Source organism: Muscardinus avellanarius, assembly GCF_963383645.1.
Source record: "Muscardinus avellanarius genome assembly, chromosome: X".
Lineage (NCBI taxonomy): Eukaryota > Metazoa > Chordata > Mammalia > Rodentia > Gliridae > Muscardinus > Muscardinus avellanarius.
The window spans coordinates 37145331-37173031 of NC_137792.1; the positions used below are offsets into that span (position 1 = coordinate 37145331).

The following is a 27701-nucleotide window of genomic DNA, read 5'->3' on the forward strand; positions in this document are numbered from 1 at the left end:
ATGATTGCCATTCTAACTGGAGAGAAAAAGGGCATAGGAGGAACTCTAGACGAAGGAGGAGATACCATAGATGAGCATTTCCTAAGGTATGTAACATACATTCACAAATATATCAAAGTCAATCAGTAAGCCAAATATGAGAAGGAAGAAGGGGGAGGGAATGAGATAGGAATTGGGAAGGGCTAAATAAGTGATATGTGCTTGTATGCCTCTACCATCTTGAACCCAGGGAGCATTACTCCATTAAGATGTATGACTACAATGCACCAATAAAAAATTTAAAAAAGAAACTAACCTTTTCATAAAATATATTATTTTAGCTTATAATCTTCAAAATGAATATTTTAAAGATTCTATATTTCATTTTCTAATTTAGCAAATAAAAATACATAGAACTATGTAAACAGAAGGTACTTGGGATTAACAGTAATTTTTAAAGAATGGTAAAGTTTGAAAGGCACTACAATAGAACCTCATGAGAAAGGTTAAAACGACTTTTTTTTTAAATTAGAAACTGAATCCAGGAGCATTCTACCTCCAAGGCACACCCCTTATCCATTCTTTATTTTAAACCAGGATCCCCCTAAGTTGCTGAGGCTGTGCTTAAACCTGCGATCCTCTTGTCTTTGTTTGGCTTAATCTTTTTTTTTTTTTTTTTTTTGGTGGTACTGGGATTCCTGGAAACCCTTCTACCTCTGGGATACACTCCCAGACCTATTTTTTATACTTTTTTAAAAAATTTGGAAACAGGGTCTCTTAAGTCAGCGCGACTGGCTTTGAACCTGCGTGATCCCCCTGTCTCTGCCTCCCAAGCGCGGGGATTACAAGCGTGCGCCACCATGCCCAGCGTGGCTTAATCATTTTTTAACTGTCTCCTAGGGATATACTTGGGTCATAAACTATTGGAGTACTAAGCCTTACTTTTGATGTCTATTTTCAGTTTAAGAGTAAAGAAATGTAAAATTTCCCATGAGGTGGGAAAGGGAATGTCCTATAGACTCTACTTATACAAATGGTTTTCTTCCCTCTATTTATGTACCTACTTTGTAGACCTCATTCATATTTCTAAACACCCATGGACAATGCTGTGCTTTAGGAATCTGTCAGCACTATTGCAGCATGTGAAAGGCCTAAAATTATTCATGTAGGAAGAAGTGTGGTAGCTGGGGATGAGAAAAATAGGCAACACTCTCCAGGAATAATAATAACAAATAACAATGACAGCTTCTAGTTCCTCTGTTTTGTTTTTAGTTTTTTGTGGTACTGGGGATTGAAGCCAGGGGCATTCTCCCTCTGAGATACACCCCCAGCCCTATTTTATTTTTATTTTGAAACAGGATCTTACTAAGTTACTAAAGGCCTAAGTTGCTGAGGCTGCCCACAAACCTGTGATCCTCCTGTCTCAGACTCCCAAAACTGGGATTATAGGCATGTGACACTGTGCCTGGCTACTTCCTGTTTGGCACAATTTACATATATTCTGTGTACTTCATCATGACCCTGTGAGACAGGTACAATATTATCCTTTAGCTATGACAAACTGAAGCAGAGAAATAAGATAACTATGAATTGCCAAAGTTCTCACTAGTGAGTACAAGTTTACAGTTCAGACATTCAAAGGCCAATGCTCTTGATCATGAGGTTCACAGTGTCTAAATGATAGTTATAACTATAGAATGCAATTTGTTAGCTTCTGAGCCAACAGTTTTAATTGAATTATTTAGTTTAATCTCCACAAAAAGCCAGTGAGTAACAGTGTGTTAATAGCATGTTTCATTTTGCAGATAAGGTCTGAAGCACAGAGGGGTGGAGTAACTTGTACAAGGCTGCAGGGCTTGTGTATGGTAAGATCAGAATTTAACCTTGGGTTTGTGAATTTAGAGCTCAAGTTGTTTTTTCCTAGAGAGCTTTATTGAGGAATGATTGGCATATGATCAACTGCACACAGGAGAAATAGAGTTCAAGTTCTTACTCAGATTTCTGCTGTATGAGCCACTTCTCAGCTGGTCTAAAGAAGGTCTCTGGAAGGCATATGAATACAGTAACCACTTCAGATTCAAATAGGAGCTAATGATAGGACTAATGATCTGTCAGACAATTTCTATGGCTGTTACCTTTGCCCAAGCAACAAGGCCCAATTCAGCCCAACCTCAAGTGGTTCCAACAACAGTTCATTAATTCACTCAACAAATACTTCTTGGGATTCTTCTATGTGCCTGGCATGATTCCTGGTGCTGGGTACATAAGAGACAAATGTCTTCTATTCTGGGAGCTTACCTTCCAATAACTGTAAACAAATTAAATTATCCAAATAAACACCAAGTAAAATCAATGAGAAAACCACATAAAAGGTTAGGTGAGAGTGTTAAGAAGACAGAGGAAGATAAACAGGAAGTGTTAGTAATAGAAGCCAGTAAAGGGCAGGAAATTATTGAAATCAGAACAGAAATCAACGAAGTAGAGAATAAAAAACAATACAGAAAATCAACAAAACTAAAAGCTGGTTTCTTGAAAAATTTAACAAGATAGATAAACCACTAGCCAACTTAAACAAAAAAAGAGAGAATCAACCGAAATTATGAAGATAAGAGATGAAAAAGGGGATATTACCACTGGCAGTGTAGAAATCCAGAGGATTATGAGAAACTACTTTAAAAACTATACTCAAACAAAATGGAAAATCTAGAAAAAATTGGTAATTTTTATATAAATACAACCTTCCTAAACTGAGTCAAGAAGATATAGAAAATTTAAATCAACCAATAGCAATCAAAGAGATTGAAACAGCAATAGTGAATCTACCATCAAAGAAAAGGCCGGGACCAGATGGTTTCCCAAGTGAATTTTATAAAACCTTTATAGAAGAGTTAATCTCAATAATCCTCGATCTATTTTGTGAAATAGAAAAAAAATGAGACTCTCCAAAAACATTCTATGAAGCCAATATCACATTAATACCAAAACCAAATAAAGACAGCTCAATGAAGTAAAACTATAGGCCTATATCTCTGATGAACTTGGATGCAAAACTGCTAAATGAAATACTAGCAACACGCATTCAAAACCACATCAAGAAAATCATACACCATGACCAGGTAGGGTTCATCCCAGGGATGCAGGGTTGTTCAATGTACAAAAATATATTCATGTAATTCATCACATAAACAGAACCAAAGACAAAAATCACATTATTGTTTCAATAGACTCTGAAAAAGTATTTGATAAAATCCAACATCCATTTATGCTAACAAGTAATATACCTTAACATCACAAAAGCAAGCTACAATACGCCCACAACCAACATCATATTAAATGGGGAAAATCTTTGAGAATTTCCCCTAAAAACAGGAACAAGACAAGGATGTCCATTATCACCACTTTTTTGCAATATAGTAATTGAGACTCTAGCCGGAGTAATAAGGCAAGAAAAGGAAATCAAAGGAGTACAAATAGGGGAACAAGAACTCAAACTTTCACTATTTGCAGATGATAAGATACTATACTTAGAAGACCCAACAAACTCAAACAAAAGGCATATAGAACTGATCAACAAATTCAGCAAATTGTCTGGATACAAAACCAATCTTAAAAAATCAGAAGCTTTTCTGTACACCAACCATAAATCCACTGAAAAAGAAATCCAGAGAACACTTACACTCAGGATATCTCACAAAAAAATAAAATATTTGGGAATAAACTTAACCAAGGAAGCAAAAGACCTGTACAAAGAAAATTATAAAACATTGAAAAATATTGAAGAAGACCTTAGAAGATGGAAAGATCTTCCATGCTCATGGATAAGCAGAATAAATATCATCAAAATGGCTGTACTTCCAAAAGTCATCTACCAATTCAAGGCTATACCCATTAAATAACCAAGGTTATTCCTTACAGACATAGAAAAAGCAGACCTTAAATTAATTTGAAAAAAGAAAATCCCAGAATAGCCAAAGTCGTTCTCAGCAACAAAAACAATTGCATGAGGAATCACAATATCTGACTTTAAACCATACCTCAAAACCATAGTAATAAAAACAGCATGGTACTGGCACAAAAACAGATACATAGACAAACGGAGCAGAATAGAAGTCTCAGAAACAAATCCACATCCTTATAGCCAATTGATTTTTGACAAATGAGCCAAAAACATACACTGGAAAAAGATAGCCTACTCAACAAATGATATTGGCAAAACTGGTTAACCATATGCAGGAAAATGGAAATAAATCCCACTTTCTCATCCTGCACAAGAGTCAATTCAAAAAGGATCAAAGACCTGGAAATTAGACCACAGATGGCACAGGTTCAACACTGCAACACATAGGCACAGATAAAAACATTTTCAACAAGACCCCAAAGGCACAAGAAAATAAAAGGCAAATCAATACATGGGATTGCATTAGAGAATTTCTGTACAACAAAGGAAACTCTCAAGAATGTCAACCGAGAGCCAACAGAATTGAAGATTTTTTTAACCAACTACTCCTCCAGTAGAAGACTAATATCTAGACTATACAGAGAACTCAAGAAACTCAGCATTAAGACAACAAATAACTCAATCAAAAATGGGAAAGTGAACTAAATAGATACTTCATGAAAGAAGAAATTCAAATGGCCAATAAATGCATGAAAAAATGCTCAACATCATTAGCAATCAGAGAGATGCAAATCAAAACCACCATGAGATTTCACCTAACTCCAACTTGAATGGCAATCATTAAAAACACAAACAATAACAAATGTTGGCGTGGATGTGGAGAAGTGAGAACTCTAATACATTGTTGGTGGGATTGCAAATTTGCGCAACCACTTTGGAAAACAGTATGGAGGATCCTCAGAGGAATGGGAAAAACTTACCATATCCAGCAGCAGTATCGCTTCTGGATATCTACCCAAAAGAATGGAAACTAAATTACCAAAATAATGCATGTACATCTATGTTCATAGCCACACAATTCACCAAACTATGGAACCAGTCAAGATGTCCATCAACAGAAGAATGGATTACAAAATTGTGTGATATGTACACAATGGAATTTTACTCAGCCATAAAGAAAAACAAAATTACATCATTTACAGGAAAATGGATGGAACTGGAGGAGATTATGCTAAGTAAGATTAGTTAGTCACAAAAAATAAGAAATTGGATGCTCTCCCTAATATGCAGACACTAGGGAGAAAAGGGTCATAGAAGGAACTCTGGATGAAGAAGAAGCTACTATAGATGAGCAAATAAGGCAAGGAGATGAGAGGAGGGAAGAGGGACATTATCTAATGCACATTGATATGTTTAATCACTAAGCCAAGCATGGAAAGGAGGAAGGGAGAGGGAATGGGGCGGGAATTGAGTAAGGGCTAATTAGGTGATGGCTACATGTAAGTCTCCATTATCTTGTAGCCCACTAAGATGTATGACTACAATGTACCAAGAAAAAAAATAAAAACAAAAATAAGGTGCTGATTCTGTCAGAGAGTTTCCCTGATCTTAGCAGATTATCCTTGCCATTGCACCATGGCCTCTTCCCTCAAAGACATTTTGCCTCCTCATCTCCATCAATGTGAAATATAAACAACATTTCATGCCCAGCTTTGACTTGTTTTTCCCCAAGAAGCCTTCCAAAATTCACCTTATCCCCATGGATTCTCTGCATGAAAAGTTCACTTAATATTGAATCCTGACAATATTAGCTCATATTTGCCATATATATATTTTACAGTAGTGGGGATTGAAGCCAGGGGCATTTTACCTCCAAGCTACACCCCCAACCCTATTTTTTATTCATTTATTTTAAAACAGGGTCTCACTAAGTTGCGAAGGGCCTCCCTAAGTAGCTGAGGATGGCTGAGAACTTGTAATCCTCCTATCTCAGCCTCCCAAGTACTGGGATAATAAGCTTATACCACCACACCCAGCCTATGTTATCCTTTTTGTTTGTTTGTTTGTTTGTTTTGCATGGTTTTAGGGATTGATCCCAGAGGTGTTCTACCTCTGAGCTATACCCCAACTCTATTTTTATTTTTTATTTTGAAACAAGGCTCACTAAGTTGTTGAAGGCCTCACTAAATTTCTGTCTTTTCTCAAAACTGCAATCATCCTGTCTGAGTTTCTAAATACTGAGATGACAGATGTGCTCCGCCACACCTGGCTTGCCTATATTATTTTGATATAATTCTTTAGATAGTCCATGTGAATATCTTGTCTCTCCAACAAATTCAGGAAAGGAACCAATCACTCATATCATGCCTAAGCAGGATATATATCCAATTGATGTTTAATAGACACTAAATGGAAGGAGGGATGGATGAGAGTATGGATAGACAGATGGATGAATGGACAGAAAGGTAGGAAAGATAACTAGATGAATAAAAAGTCTGAAAAAGAGGAATTCTTTAGAGTCTGAGGCAGAAGTCTGCTTTCTAAACACAATAAATTAAATTGTTCTTAAAATTAATTTCTTCTGAAAAGTTAGTGTATAAACTAGTAAACTAAAAATTATAACTCTTTACCCTAAACTATCTCATCATTGTCTTTGTCTTTTTTACCCTCATAATCTGCTGTGAACACATGTGCTGATAGAGACTAGCTTGACTGAGTTCCACAGGAAAGAGTCCCCAAATTTAATCTGTATATTGACCTCAAAGAATAGGAGTGTGTTCAGAAGGGTGCATGGTTGTGTGCCCCTAATCCTCTGCGGCTTGAATCAGCCATTTCCAGCTATATCACATTTCAAACTATCAGTACACACCATCAATGCCAAGAGGCTGTTTCCAAAGCAGAATAATGCTCATAGCTAAAATCCATTTTCCTGTGCCAAGTTTTTCACTTTTTCAATTTGTAAGCACATAAGTGCTTATTTGATCAAATAGCACAGGCATCTGAAACATCTCAATAAACATCATCCCCTTATTTAGAGCATGTAATTTCTGAACATTCCCAATATATTACCCAATATGCAGCAACACTAGAAGAATTTCAGACTGCTCTGGCCTCAAACAATGTGCTATTTGAAAGTAGAGATGGCTGCCCAGCAGTGTTCACTTTCCCAGAAGAAATCTTGGTGCAAATACAAGGCTGTCTCACCGCAATGTTCAAGATCATAAGAAAGCCGAAAACTTGAAGCAGTACTTCCTACCCTTCTCTGAGACAAGAGTCCCTCTGAAAATCTTGTAAGCTATGAAATCTTTCCAGTAGAGTGCATACATACAGGTAATTCTGCATACCATAAGAGTGGACTCTAAGCTTCTCTGTGAACCCTCCTCCCAGAGTTCAGGAATTTGAGGCTGAGAAAGCCAGATGACAATCCTAAATATTTGGTGAGGCAAAGGGGCAACCAATACTCATTCCCTGCTAATGGTAGGGTAGTATAGTATAATCACTCTGGTAAAATGTTTGACTGTATCTATTAAAGTTGTATATATACCTAAAGTTGACTCATGCCACCATGCAGAAAATGACAATGAACCATCTGCAGCTACCCTGAAAATGTTGAGTTTCGCAGTATAAATCCACAGAGAAAACAGACAAACATAAAGACTGCATACTGTTGGATTCCATTTACATAAATGGAATGAGGGCTGAATGAGGGTTTGATACTTGCTAGCAGAAGACACATTTATGTTAAGTAGATGAGCTTCAGGAGCTTCCCATGTCATTCCCGGTGGTCATTAACCAGAGTCTTCAGGTTGTGGCATAGTGTTGTATTTCTGCTTCCCAAGTTCCAGTCTGTCTGTCTGTATGTCTGTCTGCCTGTCTGCCTGTCTGTCTGTCTGCCTGTCTGCCTGTCTGTCTCTCTCTCTCTCTGTCTCTCTCTCTTTCTGTCTCTGTCTGTCTGTCTGTCTGTCTGTCTGTCTCTCTCTCTCTCTCTCTCTCTCTCTCTCTCTCTCTCTCTCTCTGTCTCTCTCTCTTTCTCATGAGTATGTGTTTTAACTGTTAACACAAATGGCTGTATGGGGACATGGGAAATCTGGTGAATTTCACTGATGTGAATTTCACTCCTTTTAAAAAATGACACTGGGGATGGAACAGGGGCATTCTACTTCCAAGTTACACCCCCAGCTCTTTTTATTTCTTTATTTTGAAACAAGGTCTAAGTGCTTAGGCTGGTCTATTAACTGTCTAACAGTCATAAGATGGTGCTAGAGAAAAGAGTAAAATGTTGCTGTTTCTGGCATGGTGGCATACACCTGTAATTCCAGTACTCAGGAGGCTGAGACAGGAGGATCACAAGTTCAAGAACAGCCTCAGCAACTTAGATCCTTTATCAAAATAAAAAATAAAATGCAATCAATAGAATTAGAAATGAAGTTCAGCAGTAAAGAACCCCTGGTAATGCACACAATCTCCAGTAACACACACACACACACACACACACACACACACACACACACACACTTTTTCATCAACTGTTTATTCTTCTTCATAGCAATTGCGATTATGGAATATATTTACTCATATGTGTGTTTAGTGCTGTTCCCTTCTGGAATGTAATTACCACAAAGGTAGAAAATTTTTCTTTTTCATTGTTGTATACCCAGTTCCTAGAATAGTATTCATTCAATACATATTTGAGGAGTAAATAAGTATATAAATATCTGATGCCAGAGGAGATTCAAAGTAAATTATAACAATGCTCATCCAAGAAGAATCATACAATATCCTTTTGTGTCTGATTTATTATACTTAGCATATTTTCTAGGTTCATCCTTTTTGTAGTAGGTGTCAGACTTTTATTCCTTTATAGGAATAAAATATTTCACTATATGGATAGATTACATTTTGTTTGTCTATCATTTGATGGACAAATGATATCAACTGATGGACAAACCTAAATAGGTTATAGTTCAGATCTGATATGTCCCCCAAAGGCTCATGTGTTAAAGGCTTGGTCCCAGTTCATAGCACTACTGCAAGGTTCTGGAACCTTGAGGAGGTGGGGCCTAGCAGAAGGAAGTTAGGTGACTAGGGGCATGCCCTTGAAGGGATATTGGGTCCTCAGCCTCTTCCTCTCTTTTTGCTTCCTTGTTGAGATAAGATGAGCAGTACTCCTCTACCACACACTCCTGCCATGATGTATTATATCACAACAGGTAAAAAGTGATGGGGCCAATCCTTAACTGAAATCGTGAGCCCAAATAAACCTTTATTCCTTATAAGTTTTACTGTCTCCAGTTATTCTGTCACAGTGATGGAAAACTGACTAACACGAGTTGTTTATACTTTTTGGCTATCATGAATAATGCTGCTTTGGGCATTTGTATATTTACCCATTTTACAGATAAAGTCTTAGGATAAAAAATTTCCCCGAGATTCCATGGCTAATGAATGGGTTAAAATTCAAGTCTTCTGGGGGGTCAAGCTAGCTCCACTGCCCATGCAGCCTCTCAACAGCAAGAGTTCCAAGATCCAAAGCGATTTTGTTATACAGGTGATAGCAGCCATGAACAAGGCCACCTGCTTAAGTGTAACTTACTTTAAGAGTCCTATGCAGAGCTGGGCACCATGCTTCACAGTACTCTAATCCAAGAACTGAGGAAGCTGAGACAAAAGCATCACAAATTTAAGGTTAGCTTCAGCAACTTAGCGAGACTCTCAGCAAACAAGTGAGACCCTGCTTCCTAACAAATAAAAATGGCTAGAGGTGAAACTTGGAGGTAGAATGTTTCTGGATTCAATCCCCCATATCAAAAACATATACAACAAATAAAATAAAGTACTAGGCATAAAGACAAAGCAAAGGATAACTATAAAATTTAAAATTAAGTCTGGGTTTAGAGATGTAGCTCAGTGGTAAAGTGCTTGCCTAGCATGTGAGAGACTCTAGGTTACAGTCCCAGCAGAAGAAAGAAAAAAAGAAAGAAAGAAGAAAAAATAGAAATGAAGGAAGGAAGAAATGGAGGAAGATAGGTATATTGGTTGATTGGTTGGAAGGAAGGGAGGGAGGGAGGAAAAGAAAAGGACTTGGCTAAATGATGAAGAGAATCAAAACTATCTTACCAATATGCTTGAATAGGCCTGGGAGAAATGTGTAGGCATCATACTTTCAAGTGCTACTAATACTTGTTCTATTTCTTTATACATAAAGTAAAAATGTATTAATGATAAGCTATGAAGCAGGCACCATGTGATGTTCTGAAGACACAGAGATGAAATAAGACAGTCCCAGGTTCAAGAGGTTCAAGGAGTTCCAAAGTACAGTTGGAAAGGCATGTCCATGGAAATACAGAATTATAACACCATAATTATAACAGCCCATGGCCAGCTTCATGGTTTTGCCTGGCGACATGACTCTATATCGCATGGCCCCTTGATAACATCCCCAGATTGCTGTTTCATGGAGAGTGTATTCAGCAGGACCCATTGTATTCCATCAATCTCAACCCAGATACCTCTACACTTCATGGTCCTGAGCCACTGTGTCAGCCAGGTGGCAAGTTTTATGAACACCCCAATAAATAGACTGTAATAGGCCTGGAACTTTTCAAGTGGATTCTATGTTGACTTTGCTCAGAAATATTTTAAGAAATAAGGCACTGAGTCTTTCAGCTTCTGGGGAAGATGCTGGATCTCAGCCCCCTTTAGAGATTGGCCCAGCTGAAGCAAATCCCCTTTGCCTGGCATCATACTCCTTTCTCTTGGAAGCTCACTCCCAATGACAGTGACATGATGATATAAAGCCCAACTTCAGAATCCCTTGCAGGGTCCCTGAGGCTTCTGTTGCAACTATGCCATCACCTAACTTATCCTTCTGTCCGCTCAGCCTTTGTCCCCTCCTTGCCATGGCTGTTGATCCCCAGGACGCTCCCTAATAAACCTCTTGCATGCTCTTCTCCATCTCCCTTGACAGTCATTCATTACAATGGGCACAGTGCACTGTAGAATGTTTGAATCTTAATCCCAGACCTCATGAAAAATTTCTGGAAACAGATCTTCACTTAAGAACAGGACCTCATTTGAGAATAGGGGTGTTTTGGCAGTATTGGTGAAATTTCAAACTTCTTCTCCATGATCCTCACCAGTATTGATAAAGGAATGGGAGATACAGCAATGGCAACTACAAATAGATTCAAATAGGTGAAAAAAACTGAAACAGGGAAATTTTCTTTTGGCACTGCTTAGCATTTTGAAAAGGAGCAATTTAGAAGAGAAAGTTTGTAGTTAAACTCTAAGCGCATAAGGCAAAGCTCAATTTTATATCAGAGAGGATAATTTAAAAATCCCTTAATGTTTATATAATAATGGTTTGTGACATGAGGAAGAGTGACTTTGTCACCTTAAAATATGTCTCCAAGGATCCAAGAAACAACTCTGTTAAATATTTTGAGTTATTTAGGGAAAGACCTTGGAGTTAAACATGATTTCTAAATTCCAGTGAATCTTAAACAGGTTTAAATATTGAAATATTTTCTTCTGTGCAATTTTAACATGCTCTGCTAGGTACATTCACTTAAGTATAATTATTAAATTAGATAAAAGATAACTTTTAGTCTCACTGTAAGATCTCATAAAATCTTCCATGAATAATTTCCACAGGAGATGGTTTCCCCAGATCTCATATTTAGTTTAATTAATCTAATATCTATATTATCAAGAATATTAATAAAATGGTTGCTTAAATAGCCATTATTAAATAAATTTTCATGTCTAGGCTTGCATAGATATGTTATGGTTTGGAAAATTTCACTACAAACTTAAAGTGATTTTTTGTCGTTGTTGTACTGGGAATGGAACCCAGAGCCTCACACATACTACACGAATGCTCTACCACTGGGTGACACTCTCAGATTTTTAAAAATTTATTTTGAGACAGGTTTTACTAAATTGCCTAGGCTGGCCTTGAACTTGTGATTCTTCAGCTTCAGTCTACCAAGTACTTGGGATTACAGGTGTGCACCGCCATGACCATTTCTATGGTGATTATATTTCAGGCAGTAAAGAAAGGCAACCAAACCCAAAAGCATTAACAAAACAGGGACACTTGATGTCACCGTAAGCATCTTTGTTTTGCAAAATCTATATTGAAAATCCATATTTAAAATCATAATTGAAATATTAAAACCAGTAATAACTTGAAAAGATTCATTCAGGGCCTTGGAGATATAGTTTAATGGTAGAGCATTTGCCTAGCATGTGTAAAACCCTGGATTCCACTCTCAGCAATGCACACCCATACAGAGATTTATTTTTTGCCTGCATATACATGCTATTAGAGGACATAGCACAGTTTGTGACAATGTCCCAGAGGGTAATCATGAACTCAGGCATGCTACAAGCTGTCTGAGGCTCTGGAGATGATATAAACAGAAGGAATGTCATGGTGTTGCCAAGGGCAATCAGTGAAATTATGCATATACATTTCTTAACACGGTGCCTTGCATATGATGAACATGTCAATATTGATTAACATCATCATTACTGTCCCTACACTTTTCATCCCACAAAAGATATTGCCAACTGTCTTATTTATTTAATTAATCTTATATTTTATTGGTGCCTTATAGTCTCACATCATAATGCAGTTCACAGTGATAGTGACATCCATGCACACACCAGGTTAGGCTTTCCCTCCCCCTGGCTCCCTCCCCATTTCTCCCCCCTTCCACCATACAGGGTATTGAGATTGACATTGCTAGTCTCACATATTTATGTACTGTCAATGGAAGTGTTTCCTTCATTGATCCTCCTTCTCTCTCCTCTTCTCCTAGACCACCTCCCTCACTGCAATGGTGTTTATTCTCCTTTATCTGAGGTCCCCTTTGTATCCTAGTTACTTCTTAGCTTCTATATATGAGAGGAAATACAGGACCCATCACTTTCTGTGACTGGCTAATCTCACTTAGCATCATGTTCTCTAGATCCCACTTTTGCCAATTGTCTTCTAAAGCAAGAGGTCATTGGCTCAAAAAACAAACTTTAATTCTGTGACCTTAGGTAAGTTACATGATTGATGGCTTCTGGGCAGCTTACCACTGTTATTCCACAGTTGATTCTTTAAACTGTGGACAGTAACACCTATCTCCAGAGCTATGGCATGGATTAAACAAATTAATAAATGCAAAATTTTAGAGCTGGGAAAGTAAATTGGTAGGTCAACATTTGCCTAGCAAGCACATAGAACTGGGTTCAGTCGCAAGTACCACACAAATAAATTTTATATGTGTGTGTGTGTGTGTGTGTGTGTGTGTGTGTGTGTGAGAGAGAGAGAGAGAGAGAGAGAGAGAGAGAGAGAGAGAGAGGTACTTAGAATGGTGTAGGCTTTCATTATCCTTATGATTTTTAATACATATAAAAACCCTTTCTGTATATATTTATGCCTCACATGACCTTCTAGGACAATTCCACCATATGACTCCACAGGTGATTTTGCAAAATAAAACTCAAAGTGTACCATCTTTCATCATGGAGCATGCTGATATTGGCCAGCAGAAAACTCCATCCCCAAGTGCTTCCCAAGTACCCCGTTGTCTGAGAAAGTGCTCAGACAGTATCATTATCTAGAAAGCCCTCTCTGGACTTCCAAGCCTAGACTCCAACTTCCAAGAGGAGCTCAGCTAATCCAAAACAACTGTAGCCTCACTGAGGTCACAGGTGCCGGATGACAGGTGTGCCGCTTATCTTTCAAAGATAGCATCCAAATACTTTTGATGTCTCTGAAATAATCAAAGTAATAAGAAGATGGTAAAGCTCTTTGTAACCTGGTCATAACCCTAGCACAAAAATAGGATGGAGAGAGAGTGATAGAGGAGAAAACTGACTTCTAAAATCAAAAGTTTTTTTTTCCCTCAGATATCAATTATCTTTGAGTTGCCAGACTATCATTTTGAAATATCAGAAAATGTCAGGATTGAAGGCTAAAAAATTGGATCTAAAAAGCAAATTACCAAAATCCTTCCTCAAGGATTTCTCTACTACACAAGATAAAATAATGATGAAAGTGCCTGATATTTACAAAGTCATTTCATGAATTGTCAAATTTAATTTCCATGATGACACTAAGTGTGGAAAAAATAATAGCCCCACTTTACAGATTAGGAATTGAAGTATCTAAGAAGTTAAATTACATACAGGTCTCATGGTGAATTTACTGAAACCCTGGGGGCTTTAACCATTCTGTAACTCCACAGTTACATGCCTTTTTCTCTAGAAATATCTTTATGAGATTGAAATTTATGTCCTTGAATTTATCCAAGCATGTCATGTATTCACCTTTCTATTAAGTTACTCATCCAGTTCCAAAGCCAGCCTCTGATTAATGTCAGTACAGGTATCAACTTTTCACTTCATAAATTGTTTGGGAGAAATGATGGCTTTCTTTGGTAATGCAATCCAAAATGATGATTCACTCAGATGTGTCAGAAGACACCCAGAGAAGTTCAGTGCTTTGAAATAAGAATTCCACTTAAAAATCAGTCAAATGAGACTTTATACACAAATACAAAGGTTTCTTGGCCCCCAAAAGAGCTTTGCTGCTATGAATATTAATCCCTAGTTTTGCAATTCTGTTGATTTAAAGAAGTCTCATTTGTTGAGGTAGGAAGAAGAGGGCTTGGCAGATCCTGATTAAAAGAACATTCTGCAGATTAGTAGAAAAATAACACAGCAGGAGAAAGTCAGAGTGAGGTTCAGATAAAGCAAGAGGCAAATTTGGCAATGAAGTAACTTGTAAATTTTACATGGAAGACATCCTAGAGACACTTTAAGGGACTTTTAACTCTACCAACTGAACTAAGATGAAAGAGATATCTCGGAGACATCTGCCTATATGAAATAATTATTTTTAGGAAGAAAAAGTTTTCAAAGAATTCAATTAAGAGATACTTTTGATTGAGTCCCATGTGCTTTTTCAAAGAAGCACCATTGTAAAAGATGCATTGAGCAAGAAGAAAGTGGTATAAACACTGAGAATTTTTTAAGCATATGAGTTAGCATTCCATCACTATGACAAAATACTCTTAAAAAAAGATAATTATTTTAAAAGGTAAAATGTTTACTTTCGCTCACAGTTTTGGAGGTTTCAGACCAGGGTCAATTGGCCCAATGACCTGGCCCTGTGGTGAGGCAGAAAATCATGGCAGAAGTGCATGGGAAACAAAACTGCTCATTTCATGGCTGGCAGGAGGCAGACAAAAGAAAGGAAGAGAAAGGGGATTGGGTTCCACTATGTCCTTCAAGGGCATGTTCTCAATGACTGAAAGACTTCCCACTAGGCCTCACCTTCCAACGGTTCCACAACCTCCAAGCAAGGGGATGAGCTGTTAACACATGGGCTTTCGGAGGACACTTAAGAACTATACCATAGCAGCAAACATAATTACACTTCTGAACATATGCTGTGTATCAAAATCCTTTTGAGTATTTTATACATTAATTTCATTTATCTCTCTCAATAGCCCTTTGAGTAAGCTGTTATTCTTTTCTTCATTTTTTTAAGATTAAGACATAGAGCCACAGAAAAGTTTAAAAAAAACTTGCCTTAAATCCCACAGCCAATAAATAGTGTGTTTAAAATTCAAATTCAGGCCCTCTGGATTCTAAATCAATGATCTCAATCTCCATAGTGTCATAGATGCACTCATTATCATATCTTTTGACTTGTTCCAGAAAATACACATGATAGCATATATTTTTCAAGGCTATGAAAACTCTAATAAGATAGTGCCTACTTATCTTCAAGCTTCTGGAAAGTAGTAGCAAAAAGACCACTGAGACAAAGGCTATTTCTTACATAGCTTAGAGAGACACTCTATAAAATGTATAATAATTCATATGCTCTTTAAAATGCATAATCATTCTTGGCTTCTGTTAAATTTATAAGCATTTGCCTCTTTCCCTTTCTTGACATTATTTTCTACCATCTCCCCTTTTCCATCTTTAAGACTAAGCATTTGTGCTGAGAAAAATCCATTGCTGTGCTAATATCTTTACTTTCTTTGATCTGTATCATTCAGACACACTCAAAACTAATCTTTTAATTTAGAAGGTCCATAAGAATATCCCCAATATCTTTATTTCTGCATTCCTTTCTTTCTTCATTTATTTTATCATTTGTTTCTTTCCCTCCTCCCCTCCCCCCTTCCTTAACTTCCGTCCTTCTTTGCATTTTTATTTTCCCTTTACAGTACTGGTTATAAGGTCTTAAAAACTCCTAGTAAAAATCATTAAATCTTGTCACAGCCAAAGCTTTTTGCATAATTCAGCAACTTGGTAGTTAACTGAATTTTAACTCTAAAATTTACTTGAAAATCAAACTCATAGACCCATTGGAGTTGATTATTAAATTAAATTTAAGAAGTGAAAGTTTCTAAAATTTCAGACAAATCCATATGTGGATAGTTGGTTCAATCTAAATTAACTTTAAAAATTCATATTTATACCATTTTTAGTAGGCACTTAACTGTATTTTTAGTACTGGAGATAGAACCCAGAGCCTAGTGCATGCTAGGCAAGTGTTCTACCATTGAACTACATGCCAAACCTAACCATATTTCTTTTTTCTCTTTTTGGTATTGGGGATTGAACTCAGAGGCATTCTGTTTCTAAACCATGCCCCCATATTTATTTTTTATTTTGAAACCTGTTTCAAATCAGGGTCTTATTGATTTGCTGAGAGCCTCACTAAGCTACTGATGCTGGCCTCAAACCTGCAATTGCCTCAGCCTCCCAAATACTGGAATTATGGGCATGTGCCACCACACCTGGTTCAAACCCTAAATTTTCTTTGTGTCTGTTACCCTGAGTGAAAAGCAATATAAAATTAGTCATAGCCAATTCTCATTCTGTTTTAGGTATATAAAGTATTTCTATTTATCTTATCTGAGAGTTTTGTAGGTTTTGTATTTCTATTATTAAATCTCAGTCTTCCTTCACTCCTATATTTCTACCCCCTCCCTGGCTCCCTTGAGGTTTCTCATCATCATCTGAAATCTCTCTTGTATCCAAGTTACTCCCTATCTTGCACATATTAAAGAAAACATATGACCTTTCACCCTCTGTGATTAACTAATCTCATATAACATAATTCAGGTGTGTTTTGGTTATCTATTGCTACATAAATAAATAATGCCAGTAGTCTGGCACAGCGGGACATGACTATAATCCCAGGTACTCATAAGGCTGAGAAAGAAGGATGGAAAGTTTGAGGCCAGCCTGGGAAACTTAGGCAGATTTCATCTCAAAATAAAATTGAAAAAGGCTGAGGGTATAACTCAGTAGTAGAGTGCTTGCCTAGCATGGCTCTCCAGCATTGCATTCCAAGGGTATTTGGATTTCTTCCATGGTCTTTGTGACTCAAGAGTACTCTGAGAGAAAAGTAGAACTAACTGGTTTCTTAAGGCCTGGGATCCCAAACTGAAACAGGATCATGTCTGCCATATTCCCCAAGTCAGTGTCAGAGCTCTACCAGACTCAGAGGGAGAGGCATAAAACTCACCTCTCCCTCTCCATGGGACTATTGTTAAAGAGTATGTGGCCAGCTATCTGTAATCTGCCTGCAAGTTCAAAGGCCAGGGGTAAAGATAAACTTCACACAGAGTTGCTGGAATAGAGCTGGACCAGTAGGTTAGTAGGGACCTAATATTTAGGTGTGTAGGCCATGGAGAAGATTGAATTTTATTCAATCTCCTTATAACTTATTTTTACTTCTCTTTTTCCCAAGGCTCTACAATCAAGAAACCTTAGCTCCAGCCTGAATACATAGACAAGATGTCAACAGTTCTCTGGGAAAACTGCCTGGAACCAATCAAGAAGAAATATGAAGCCCCTAAAATAGCAGCAGAACAACTATTCTGGTGTTAGAAAGACAAGAGGCAGCTTATAAACAATCCGTTGTTTGTCAATGAACTCCCACCCTTTCTAATCCAAAGCATCAATGTCATTAGATATCACAATGCCACTCTTCAACTGTCAAAACATCTACTTTACACACGTTACTTTTAAAGATACCGTTTTATTTTCTCCTTTCTGCCCAAGCATGAAGATATACATAAACAATGCTTCTTATGACCTTATTATGTTTACAGTTTGCAGCTAAAACATGAAATGAACCAAAGATACATGTAATGGCCATCTACTCCTATATTTAGCTTTGGTGACACAGAGTTCCAGTAGTCTCATCATAATGAGACTTTAATACTTTAATACTAATTTAGCATCTTTAATACTTTAATTCCTGGATTAAGAATGAAAAAGGATGGCTGAACATTGTTTAAATCTGTTTTACACTGCTATAACAAAATACAGACTTATTTAACTCACAGTTTGGGAGGTTAAAGAACATAGCATTTACAACTATTCCAACCCTGATGAGGGCCTCCTTGGCTATGTCACATGTTGGCAGATGGCACTATGACAGAAGCACATGTGAGGTGAGATCTCATGGCAAGGCAGAAAGCCAGAGAGTAGGGAAGGGCCAGTTTTGCTCATATTGTTTTGTTTTTGTTTTGTTTTGTTTTGGTGGCACTGGGGATTGATCCCAAGGGAGTTCTACCTCTATCTACACCCTCACCTCTTTCTATTTTTTATTTGGAAACAGGATCTTGCTAAATTGCTGAGGCTGGCCTCAAACCTGTGATCCTACTGTCTCAGGCTCCCAAGTCTTGGGAGAACTACCAGAGTCCCATGAAAACAACCTTAATCATTAACTACCTTACTCAAAGGCAACACCCTCAGTGACTTAAGGATCACTCACTAGGCCTCACCTCTTAAAGGCCCTATCACCTCTTAACATTGCCATGCTGGGGACCAAGAGGACAACACATGAACCTTTGAGGGACAAACCACAACAAATATCTCCCGATAATCCTTAATGTAACCAAATAGAGTAGTTTATTCATGACCTCCATGGACTCCTGATACAGTGCAGAGATCACAGATTGGGGTTGAAGACTCCACTCTATCACCGATCAACTGGGTGATCTGCAGCAAGTCATATAAATGCTTTGTGCTTTGATGCCCTCGTTTGTAAAGGGATTTTTTGAGTATTAATGAGAAGATGCATATAAAATACTTAGAAAAGCATTTTGAATATACAGAAACATCAAAAGATATCAGTTAAATTTTCTTTTTCCTATTTTTGTAGATCTAGGGATTAACCCCAAGGCCTTAAGCATGCTAAGCAAGTGCTGTACTCCTGAGCTAGATTCCCAGCCCACAGTTACTGTTAATTAGTAAATTAAATTTTAAACTGAATCTTGAACAGCTATCATGTACATGTGTGCCTGGTTTAACTCAGGAGCCCAAACTATAGGTAATTAGGAATTGTGATTTCTTCTCTCAGTTGCCACATGACGAAAATGTGCCCTTAACATTTTCCAGCTTCAATAAAGGGGGGGAAAAAGGTCAACAGTAAGGGCTCCATGCCACTCTACTGCCCTTTTGCTCAGAATTTTGCATGGAACAGGTGGTGCTGAAAGATGAAATGAATAAGCAAACTTCTTCCACAAAAGAAGGCTTATCTTCCCCATAACTCTTACTTATTGAACACTTCTCAGATTATATTTTAAGATAGTCAACATTGATAGCACTTCGGGTGAGTTCTATTCTTCTCCTGAATAAATTATACTCAGAGACTGTATTAGTCAGCATTCTCATTACTACAATCCAAAGACCTGACAATGTAATTTGGTGATTTGGGGGTTCAGTCCATGTAAGGCAAGGGACCATGGATCTCAGGGCATGAAAGCAACAGGAAGGGGAGAGACAGAGCACAAGGCTTCGCTATCACATCATGAGGTCATAAAGTGAGTGAATGAGAGAGAGGATGAATGTGTGTGTGTGTGTGTGTGTGTGTGTGTGTGTGTGTGTGTGTGTGTAAGGGGAGTTAAAGACACAACTCAGTGAGACCCTGTTTCAAAAATAAAAAAGAGTAGCAGGGCTTGTAATCCCAGCATTCAGGAGGCTGAGACCAGAGGATCATGGTTCACAGCCTCAGCTACTTAATGAGGCCCTCTGCAACTTAGTGAGACCTGGTTTCAAAAATAAAGAGTAAAAAATAGGGCTGCGTGTGTAGCTCAGAGGTATAATGCCTCTGGATTCCATCCCCAGTACCACACACACATCAAAAAGAGGCCTGGGGGTATAGCTCAGTGATAGACCACCCCTGGGTTCAATCCCCAGCACCAAAAACAACAATAATAACATCTTACTATGATTAAAAATCGAGATGGTATTTTTGGACACACATGGTTAAACATGATATATTATTAAGTTAATTTCACTAATTTCTTTTTGCTTTTTAAATATGGCTCCTAAAAATTTTTAAATAATTTATGTGCATAGAGTATTGGGCAGTATTATTTTAAACTGTTTCACTGATTATCCTCAGATTTCATGCATATGGAAAAAAGGAAAAATTAATGTATTTTAGTTCTCTGAACTTAGACAGATCCACAGTACAACAACTTAGTAACCCAGAAGAGTAGGCCTCGATTGGCCTAGTCATAAACACTGGCTCATATTTCAGGCTCTAAAGAAATCTGAACAGAGCTAAAGGAAATTTAGAAGGTAACACAGGCAGAAAAGGACATTTTCATTTCTCTTTTCTATGATCTATTTAGCCTGCTTGCCTGGGCATCTGAGATTAGCTGTGGCCAAATTCTAGTCTCAAAGCCTACTCATAAAACAGGAAACAAAGGAGACTGGATTTAAAGGGGAGAGATCCCCAGGTTAGTGTCTAAGAAGACCTCAAAAATATTTTTAGGATGAATTTATTGGTTCGGTTCACTTGTGAAATTAATTTGTAAAGCTTTATCCTACTTGGTGTTTCATCATGTAGATTCTTACATGAGAGTAAGAATCCTCAGAGCATATTAGAAAAGTGTGTTTTTGATACAAAATTAAATAGACTACTTTTATTAAAATGTTCTTAGGGTCTTCAGTATATCACAGCAGCTTTTATAGGAACCATGATGTCAACCAGTATCCTCTGTTAATGTCTTTTCTTTTTAAAATCTCAAACGGCCAAGTGAGATTCAGTGGCATTATCCCTCTTTATACCTCTCTTCAGATGGAGAAATCAAGGCACAAAAAGTATAAATAAGACAAGGTCAGTGATGATAATTGATGTTGAGAAGGAGGAGGAAAAGGAGGAGGGTGAGACACTGGGAAATTCCTTAGCCCCATAAAACCAGGATAAGAGCCTTTGACGTTCTGCATTAGAGCAGCTGTTTTGGGATCTAGACTGTCAAAACTCAAAGGATCCAAGCTCAGTCACTAAGCCTGGCTGGAAGCGGTTTGATTATTGTTAAGGGCTATGTAACCCAGGAGACTGCTGCCTAGACAGGTGAGAGGCCAGAGCTCTGCTGGCAACATGGGGCCTAACCTTGTCTTACAGATCCTGAGCTCTCCGAAGTCTGTGTCTAATTACATTTTTAAAAATAAATGTGAGAGGAGCTCCCTACAGAAAGTTCTAGCAATGCAAAAAAGTACAAAGAATACAACAAATTACTTAATATTGCACTATCCAGATTAAAATAAGAGTAATACTATTTGCTCTATGCCATTCTAGACCTTTTTGTAAGTATTTGCAGAAATTTTAAACAGGTTTTTACAAAGTGTAATCAAGAGAGTATGGGAGTATCAAGCTGGGAATGGAGCCATTGGTATAACTAGTCATTTGTGGAAAGTTTTATAAAAAAGAGATCTTAAACTTGATTTTTCCAATATGTCAGTAGCAAATTTGGCAAGAAAAAAGGTGACCAGCCTGGTTATCCCGTTCAAAAGGCAATGACAGAAGGTCCTTCCCCATCCCCCATTCAACAAACAGTAAGCTCTTTATGTGGTGTGTTCTTGGCATCCAAAGACTTCAGTTCATGCTCTGCCCTCATTGCTTCCTGTCAGTTGCAATTAATCTCCCTAATCTTTATGTCCTCACCTGGTTGCAGCAGAAGCCAAGAGAAAAGCACAGACTGTGTCTGGGAATCCAGACTTAAGCCTTTCCGCAGGCTACCGCTGCGGAGGACGGACCAAACAAGCTAATGTACTTGAGGCCACCTTGTCCTTCCTGTCCTTCCCTTAGTGCTGCATACTGCTGAAGCTCTGGAACTTGCTACATGGTCTGCTTATTAATCACCATCCTTTGCTGAGGTGGGAAATGGTCATTGCAACTCTTTTGGACAACTTGGCCAAAGCCCATAATCACATGGTACAGGTGTGGTAAGATTTTGTACAAGATTTTAGCTATAGACTTGTCTCCCTTAATGAATTGCATTGTCATAACTAAACTCAACACATGCCCTATCCTCCAAACCCAGCATAATTTAAAACTTACACTGAGTTTCCCACAACTTTAGTCACTATTAAGTTTACCCAGATGTGTGTATGCACATAAAAATATGTTTACTTATTTTATCTTTATTTGTGTGATTCTGGGGATTGAACTGGAGGACATTTTATCTCCACACTACATCCCCAACCCTTTTTTATGTTTTATTTTGAAACAGGGTCTTGCTAGGTTGCTGAAAGTCTTGCTAAGTTGTTAAGGCTGTCCTCAAACCTAAGCTCCTACTGTCTCAACCTCTCAAGTACATGGATTACAGGTGTGTGTCATCATACTCAGCTGATGTTCCAAATAGAAACCGAGGGGGCCTAAAATAAACTCATTTCAAACCCCAACATGTGGCTCCAAATCCAACCATTAAAGGCATAATTTTCAGGAAATTATCACATGCCAAAGAGCTGCCCATATTATCTAAAGACCATTAATGAGCACTTTGGTTTCCAGAATAACAATATAAGCTTCAAGATGATTACTAAACAAATGAGCTTTGCTTGCTGAAGAGGAAATTATAATTCTCCACATTTTTTTTCTTCAAAAGTTTTTCCCACAATAAGACATACTTGTTTCCAACAAGTAAGAAATGAAATGAAGTCTGAATAGGGGAGGAAGAGAAGGTTTGTAAAGCTTACCTCAGATAAGTCAGACTGGAAGAGCCACTAAGTTCAAGGTGAAGTTCATGTGAAATGGGCAACTATTCCTAAGTGAAACGTAGAAGCTGGGCTAAGCTATTTCTGGAGGCTAGACCCTGTTTCAAAATTTTAAAAATTCAAAATGGCTGGGATGTGCTCGGAGATAGAATGCCCCTCATTTCAATCTCCAGTACCAAAAAAAAAAAAATTACAATTGCAAATTCTATCCTCACGATAAAAAACAGTATACTAAATTTGATCCAGAATTTCTGGATTAATAGGATTGGGTGCAGGAGCTTGAAGAAGGGGGCATTAAGGGCTTGGAGGAGACTGGATGCTTGTGGCCTGCTGATCTCTCAGAGATGCCAAGGTCTTATACGACAGGATGATTTCCATTTGCCTAATGCTATTACTTGACTATTTTATTTCTTAGTATTTCTGCTCTAATTCTGTTTCCATTCCCCAATATCAAGAGTTAGTGTAAACAGAGAGATTCGCCAAAATGGTATTATAAATATCTATTGTTTCCTCTGCCTTTATGTGATTTTCCAGGTACTATGTTTTCAACTGGATTCCACAGTTGTCAACAAGACAAGTGGCTATGACAAATGCTCCCTCCTCCAATGAATTGTTGGAGCAGGGACAGCTAGAGCAGCAACAAGTAAACAATGTGTTTGAGAGATGTCTCCTCATTCGTGTGCCTCTAAGCCATTGAAGCTGATCAAATACACCACAAAAAGGACTTTGACAATGAGCTTAGATTCTTCCCACTGACAAAGAGGCTAAGACCAGACTATCTTTTGCTCAATTTATCCATATAGCTGAAGTTTGGAAATGATTATCAGTATGAAACTGGTCTCTGATTTTTTAAATCACATCATCACATTGGCTAAACCCTTAATAGATCAACCTTCAGTCCTAAGGCAGTTTCATGAGTACTTCAGACTTTAATTTTAAACTGAGCCTCATAAAAGCTTCTGACACAAATAAATTTTATTTGTCAATAGCCTAAATTATTCCAAACCTCAGAACTCTCTCCAATTTAATCAAAGTAAGGGCTCAAACAAAACACAACAAAACATCCATTCCATGTGCCCATTAAAAGACACAAAAATGAAAGAGGAAGAATCATGAGTCCAAATACAGCAGGATTTTATAAGAAGTTTTTGGTTTTGTCTTTTTCTTTGTAATAATAAAATATTCCTTAAAGGAATGTAGCTTTAAAGGAATAGAGCAATTCTTACAAGTCGTTTTTAAAGTCTTTAAACAGTTGCCTTATTTTTTAATTCTTTTACTGGTTCACTGTAATTATACATCATAGTGATGTTCAAAGTGATACAAATATACATGCACTCAGCACTTGCTGTGTTTCCCTCTACATTCCACCCCGTTTCTCTGTCTCCTTATATGTGTTAGTAAAATTGGTAGTGATACTTTCATATATGTGCATAGCATTATTTGAACATAAACAGCTACCTTATAAATTATGTCAGGAGAAATTAACATGACTATTGGTAAAACAACCTCAGTAGATGCTTAACAATTACAATGCACCAATAAAAATAACTTAAAAAAATAAGCCGGGTGTAGTGGCACATGCTTATAATCCCAGCATTCGGGAGGCTGAGACAGGAGGATCACGGTTCGCAGACAGCCTCAGCTACTTAGTGAGGCACTTTGCAAATTCAGTGAGACCCGGTTTTAAAATAAAGGATAAAAAGTAGGGCAGGGGGTGTAGCTTGGAGGTCGAATGCCCCTGGGTCGAATGGCCCTGGGTTCCATCCCCAGACCCGTTAAAAATAACAAATTATATATATATATATATATATATATATATATATATATATATATATATATATATATGCCAGAAGTTTTCTGGGCAATATTTAAAGATAATAATTGTTAAGTGCTAAAGTCTGTATAATAAATTTTAGAAGTGAAGGAAAAACTTTCCAAATTATATAAATTTAAGCTGAATTGATTCCTTTTCCCTCTGATGATTAAATCCCAATATAGTTTGGCATTAAATCTTTTATCACAGTCATCCTTGAAAAAACAAATTTTTTTCACAAAAATAGCACTAAAAACAAATGCTACTCAGGAGATATGAACAATTTCTGACTGACTGAATTCAGACAATACAGGGTTCTGTTCATCAGAACACACCAGAGGTTCATGGATGCTTTCTATGGGGCCAACAGGAACATACTACATTTATCTACAAGTAGACCATTTCTTCTACAACTACCTATGAATTCATAATACTGGGAGTTGTCTTTTCTTGGGGAAGGACACACTTTCATTTGGGTAGCTACCTGTGATGAGCTATTTGATCTTTCTACTTTTCTGGATAGCTTCATTTCGTTTCAATATTAACTAGCAAATCTAACTTCCTAAGCCTAATATTATTAAGGCCTCATGTAACATTCTATCTTCCATTAACAACCATGTAAACATTTTTAAAAAACAGATCCCCTTCTATAGGATGATTCAAGCAAAGCATGTGGCAATATGGCAAGCAGCATACTTGATATTCAGAATTCAGGTTAAGAAATACAGTTCTGCTGAAGAAATGAGGCACAAATACACTATATATGAGCTATATTTTATACATGGAGACAGAATTATTAAAATAGGTAAAAGAAACACATTTCTGATCTACATTCTTCAGCATGCAGTAAAAGAGAGCATGCCAGTTCTCAGTAATTCCAGAAATTGACATAGCCATCTGAGATGCTCTCTATAGATTAAAAATGAGAAAAATGACATGTGGTCAAAGACATGGAAGTGGAAAAGGTAGAGAGATTTAGTTTGGGGAGCATTTCAGCTACAAAATATATCCTTTTTGTTATTATCATGTAGCCCTTTACTGGATATGACCATAAGGAGAATAAATTGGCACCTTCATCAAGATTGCAAAAATTCTTGCCTCATGGTGTCATCAGCGTTTCAATTTGTCCCATTAGCAAGAATTAATTAGAGGACAGGTTAGCATATAAAACATATACACATATGGATGCATTTTTAAATGTGCTGATATTTCCCAATTTGTCCAGCAGAGGTCAGATAATAGCAATCCTGGAATATGAAAATCTAGGAACTAAGAGAATATTTTAATTATTTTCCAAAGATAGAATTATGTAGGATTTTTTAATTATTTCTCTCTACCCATATTTTCTAATTGTATTTTAATAGACATGTTTTGCTTTTGTGATAATTAAAAAGCACTGACATTTACTTGAAATTTTATAAAGAACACTGCTGGCATATGTGTTTACCCTGTATTAAGTCATAATACTGTTTAATTATTTCTATTTTGTTAGCTGCACATAGATTATTGTAAACAGTCTAAGAAAGCATCACATCAGTCTGTAACTGTAGAAAATCAATTAACATTGCTTCGGAATCTCCCTCAAAAAAGGGACTTCATGGGAGCTGTAAAATTACCATGAAAAATGTATCTGGACATAACTGTGAACTGGCAAAATCCCTGAACAAAGACAGAAAAATGAATAGAATATATGCTCGCATCAATTGCCTAGAGAAATCTAAGCGATTCTTAGATTTCTAAGAAGTCAATTTCTGCAAGTCATGCAGGTACAATGAAGAAGACATTAAACTAATGAATGGACTTTATCTGCAGTTAAAAAACAAGGAACCCAGCTGGATCTGGTGCCATGCATAAGTACTGTAATCTCAGTACTTGAGAGGCTGAGATAGAAAGATTGCAGGTTTGAGGTCAACATAGTGATATTATCAGCAACCTAAGAAGACCATATTTCAAAACAAAACATAAAGAGGCTGAGGGTATAGCTCAGAAGTAGAATGCCCCTCTGTTCAATCCTTGGTGCTAAAAATATTTATTAAATAAATATATATTAAAGAATCCAACAAAGGATATTTATTGGAACTACTGCTGATTGTTTTTCAACAAATCAAACTATCATCATGTGGCATTCTCATTTCTAATTCATGTTATTTCTTTTTTCTGCTAGAAGCAAGAAAAGGCTTATAAAACAAAATCTGAATGTAAACCAAAACATTGATTTATAACTTTAAGGAAATCTTTTATGCACATTATACTGAATCAAGTTACTGAATGATTCATAAGGTATCATGTACTTATTTGTCCTTCTTGATAGTATCACTTGCAAATATAAGGGCATCAAAATTGTTGTGTAAATCAAAACTGTTACTACTCTCTTCTTTTTTGTAGTTTTGTTTAATCGTTTGAAGTGCTGGGAATGGAACTCAGGGCCTTGTACATGCTAAGCATGTGCTCTATCACTGAGCCACACTCCCAGGCCCTCTTATACCTTCTAAGGGGATAATTTCTACCTGTGAAGCACAAGTCCCTATACCATTAACTTTCACTTGTGGAGGCAAATAAGAAAAAGAGAGGAAAGGTAGAAATTCAAAACCTCAGCCGGGCATGGTGGCGCACGCTTATAATCCCCGCGCTTGGGAGGCTGAGGCAGAAGGATTGCACAGGTTCAAAACCAGCCTCAGCTACTTAGTGAGGCTCTCAGCAACTTAGTGAGACCCTGTGTCCAAATAAAGTATAAAATAGGTCTGGGAGTATACCCTGGAGGTAGAAAGTTCCTGGGTTCCACTCCCAGTACCACCAAAAAAAATATTACCTCTGCCAGTTCCTCTATGGGACTCTGGGGAGGGGCTTACAATAGTTGACTTTTTGGTTGTCACAGAACATCCAGTGATTTTTTTTGAACCAAAATGAGGATTTTTGGAAAACAGAGGAACAGGGAGATGTGAAGAGTCTGAAGATCTGCAACACGGTGGG

At 37.3% G+C, this 27701-nt stretch overlaps 1 protein-coding gene across 1 annotated transcript in view; it reads right to left on the reverse strand.

The window, feature by feature from the left end:
* The window catches only part of MAOB (monoamine oxidase B), a gene marked incomplete at both ends in the record, with an annotated part of 121327 nt that overhangs the window by 49237 nt on the left and 44389 nt on the right, over positions 1-27701 (reverse strand). The window lies entirely within an intron of this gene.